Source organism: Bison bison, unplaced genomic scaffold, assembly GCF_000754665.1.
Source record: "Bison bison bison isolate TAMUID 2011002044 unplaced genomic scaffold, Bison_UMD1.0 scf7180017864080, whole genome shotgun sequence".
Lineage (NCBI taxonomy): Eukaryota > Metazoa > Chordata > Mammalia > Artiodactyla > Bovidae > Bison > Bison bison.
In genome coordinates, this window is record NW_011494652.1 from 1,629,729 (window position 1) to 1,634,092 (window position 4,364).

General features: G+C 52.8%; 1 protein-coding gene across 1 annotated transcript in view; it reads left to right on the forward strand.

Moving 5' to 3' along the window:
- SHANK2 (SH3 and multiple ankyrin repeat domains 2) overlaps positions 1-4,364 on the forward strand; it is a 563,331-nt gene that overhangs the window by 140,359 nt on the left and 418,608 nt on the right. The gene's annotated exons all lie outside the window — the stretch shown is intronic.

Consider the following 4,364-nt stretch of genomic DNA (forward strand, 5'->3'; position numbering starts at 1 on the left):
TTCTAAAACCAGCTTGAACATCAGGAAATTCACGGTTCACGTATTGCTGAAGCCTGGCTTGGAGAATTTGGAGCATTACTTTACTAGTGTGTGCGATGAGCGTAATTGTGCAGTAGTTTGAGCATTCTTTGGCATTGCCTTTCTTTGGGATTGGAATGAAAACTGACCTTTTCCAGTCCTGTGGCCACTGCTGAGTTTTCCAAATGTGCTGGTATACTGAGTGCAGGACTTTCATAGCATCATCTTTCAGGATTTGGAATAGCTCAACTGGAATTCCATCACCTCCACTAGCTTTGTTCATAGTGATGCTTTCTAAGGCCCACTTGACTTCACATTCCAGGATGTCTGGCTCTAGGTCAGTGATCACACCATCGTGATTATCTGGGTCGTGAAGATCTTTTTTGTACAGTTCTTCTGTGTATTCTTGCCACCTCTTCTTAATATCTTCTGCTTCTGTTAGGTCCATACCATTTCTGTCCTTTATCCAGCCCATCTTTGCATGAAATGTTCCCTTGGTATCTCTAATTTTCTTGAAGAGATCTCTAGTCTTTCCCATTTTGTTGTTTTCCTCCATTTCTTTGCACTGATCGCTGAGGAAGGCTTTCTTATCTCTCCTTGCTATTCTTTGGATAACTTGACTCAACTCTGGCTCTCCTTGAAACTCCAAACTGGCACATGCAAATACCTAGGTGGCACCGCCACGGAGGAGTCTCATGAGCATGGGATAGCCTGCTTTGGTCAAAACAGGAATTTTGTTTTATCGTTTCTCCAGATCTTCAGTTCTCATTTTCCCCGTGTAGGTTACCACCACCCTCGTCCAGCCTTTTGCCAAAGCCAGAAACCCCGGTGCGTATGTGTGGCCAGAGTCAGGGGCGCGTGTGCACTCACGTCCAGGAGTGCCTACACGGTCCCTCTCTTGCTTTTCTGCTGAGACCGAAAGCTCATACTGGAGCGTCTCCAGTGCCACGGAGGAGTTTCCTCTCGTTTTCTCCTGCGCTGCGTCACCGACTCCCTTCTTGACACCGGGAAACCTGCTCCCGTTGTCCTTCGTTTATTCACCTGTTTCTTGCCACCCTCCCACACTGACTGCAGCCGGTCTGCTCACCTCTTTGGCCACTGCCTTGCCCAGATTCCCTCCTCCCTTTCCCGCGCGCCAGGCTGCTTCTTCAGCAAACATGGCTTCTGTCGTGTAACAGTTCAGTTCAGATCAGTCGCTCAGTCGTGTCCGACTCTTTTCGACTCCATGAACCGCAGCACGCCAGGCCTCCCTGTTCATCACCAAGTCCCGGAGCTTACTCAGACTCACGTCCACTCACGTCCATTGAGTCGGTGATGCCATCCAACCGTCTCATCCTCTGTCATCCCCTTCTCCTCCTGCCTTCAATCTTTCCCAGCATCAGGGTCTTTTCAAATGAGTCAGTTTTTCACATCAGGTGGCCAAAGTCACATAACAGCCAGTGGTTTAAGAGAAGAGAGGAGCAAAGATGATCCTTTAGAAAAGCGATTATGGGAGTTTGCTGTTGTTCCAGCATGTGTCTGAATTTTCTGGTTTTGCTTGTTTTCAGACACTGGGCTCTGAGAAAGACAGGGGTGGGAAGGAAGCCCTTAGAGTCAGCGACGCTGTTTTCTCTCTTCGCGTTGATCATGTCGTGACCCTTGGTTGAGGAGAGCGAGACACGATCCCATGACGTCACATAAAATCTCACCATTTCAGGTTAACCGCGGGAAGGGGGAGGGTGGGTGTGCAGTGATTGTTAAATGTATTTTTTATGCCAATGCAGCTCTCTTCGCTTCTGACTATAGGATAGTTAAGCCGAATCCAGTCTTGCTTCCTGGAAGGCCTATGGAGAGAGTGGTTTGGCGAGGGCTCCTTCAATTTGAGGGTCAAAAATCTCAAGCTGATATAAGGGGAAAATTAAAATTATACCTAGGCTTACATCCTGAAGAGCCCAGGCAGAGTCTTCACTGAGAGGGATTCACAGGACATTACCTTGGCAACGTCTGTGTGTGTGTGTGTGTGTGTGTGTGTGTGTGTGTGCCTGTATCTGTCTCTGTATGTCTGTGTGTGTGTCTCTGTGTCTCTGTGTCCGTGTGTCTCTCTGTGCCTGTATCTGTCTCTGTGTGTGTGTGTCTGTCTGTCTCTATTGTGTATGTCTGTCTCTATTGTGGGTCTGTCTATTGTGTGTGTGTGTGTGTGTCTCTCTGTGCCTGTATCTGTCTCTGTGTGTGTCTGTCTGTCTGTCTGTGCCTGTATCTGTGTGTGTGTGTGTCTCTATTGTGTGTGTGTGTGTGTCTCTGTCTGTGCCTGTATCTGTCTCTGTGTGTGTGTGTGTGTCTCTCTCTGTGCCTGTATCTGTCTCTGTGTGTGTGTGTCTCTATTGTGTGTGTGTGTGTGTGTGTCTGTCTCTCTGTGCCTGTATCTGTGTGTGTGTGTGTGTCTCTATTGTGTGTGTGTGTCTGTGTGTGTCTGTGTGTGTCTGTGTGTGTCTGTGTGTGTCTTGTTTCCTCTCTCCTGCCTTCAGCTCCCACTTCTCCCTTCCCCTGCGTTGGTGGCCCCAGCAGCTCTGAGCTTCCGTGGCTTTTTTTGCCGACCCTCCTGGAGGAAAGCGAGAACTCCATTTTCTCTGTTGTTCTGACAAATGTTTCAGCCTCCGGCTCCGTGGCTCCCGAGAGTCACTTGGGCATCCCCAGCCCACGCCCGTGGCCAGAAGCTCGAACGTTCTGGGTGTGCTGTAGGCGTGGGGAGGGCCCCCAGGCCTCTGGGAGCCGGCTCGGGGCCCCAGAGGAAGAGGCAGGCGCTGTTGCCCTGAAAAGGGAAGGTGGGGCAGGCAGGTGGAAGCAACCTTATCTCTGGTGATGATCTGCTCTAAACGGCAGCACCGGGGTTGGACGTGGGTGTTGCTCAGGGTTTTTAAGGTCATCCGATTACTGACCCCCGTCCTCCCGTCCTCTCTCCTCTGTTAATTGGTGGGGTGTTTCTCAGGGTTTTTAAGGTCATCCGATTACTGACCCCCGTCCTCCCGTCCTCCCTCCTCTGTTAATTGGTGGGGTGTGTCTCAGGGTTTTTAAGGTCATCCGATTACTGACCCCCGTCCTCCCGTCCTCCCTCCTCTGTTAATTGGTGGGGTGTTTCTCAGGGTTTTTAAGGTCATCCGATTACTGACCCCCATCCTCCCGTCCTCTCTCCTCTGTTAATTGGTGGGGTGTTTCTCAGGGTTTTTAAGGTCATCCGATTACTGACCCCCATCCTCCCGTCCTCTCTCCTCTGTTAATTGGTGGGGTGTTTCTCAGGGTTTTTAAGGTCATCCGATTACTGACCCCCGTCCTCCCGTCCTCCCTCCTCTGTTAATTGGTGGGGTGTTTCTCAGGGTTTTTAAGGTCATCTGATTACTGACCCCCGTCCTCCCGTCCTCCCTCCTCTGTTAATTGGTGGGGTTCGGCGCTCTCTCTTGCACAGCACAGAGGTGGAGGTTCCGCTCAGTCTGTCTCAGTTACCAGAAAGGCAGGGCTGACGAGCTGCGCGCCAGCCCAACCCCAACCCACCGCGGCTGCCCGTCCTGGCCGGGCCAGCTGTCTGCTCTGTGCCAGGCGCTCCCCGCCCTCTGTGTGCTCAGTCCTGGGTCAGGACCCTGTTCCTTAGCCTCTCGTATCTCTGTCTGCATTTTCACCCCAACACAGGGACAGTGGGTCTCACCACCTCGGCGCTGTGCGCTGCTGGGTGCGCAGGCGGTGCTGGTGGATGGGGTGGGGTTAGTCGGATAGGACCTGCTGCCCAGGGTCAGGAGACCCACCCCCAGCCTCTGGACCCCCTGCTGGAGCTGAACGGCCCCTGCCCCTACGCAGTCTCAATGCCAGGTCTCCCTGCTTGCTGTGGGGGGTGGGGGGCTGGCCCGTCCCTGAGCATCACTGGGGGTCTTTTCAGGCCCCGTATTCATGTGACTCATGAGAACCCCTCGAGGAGCAGGGTTTCTGTTGGCACGTGAAGACATAGGCTCAGAGTGAAAGTTCTGGAAAACCAAGCCAGATCTGGTGGACCCCAGAACCCTGTTGGCTCATAAATCCCTAGAAGGATTTACGTCAGCCCTAGAAGGGCTCAGAAAAGGGTAAATCACGCTGTGGGGCCACCTCCCCTGCCTCTTGAGCCCCTTCAGGGTGGGTTCATGTTAAAGTCTCAGCGGGTTGCAGGTCCAAATGAAAGGAATGGGTGGCCCCTACGCAGACCCACCCCTCTGTTGAACAGCTGAACACAATCCTCAGTCCTGTCACGAGCCCCTCTCCTGTTCCCCACCCTGGGGTCTGTCCTAGGGGGCCTGGTGCAGATGCGGGAGTGGGCTGTGAGCTGTGCCGGCCGCATGGTCAGTCCT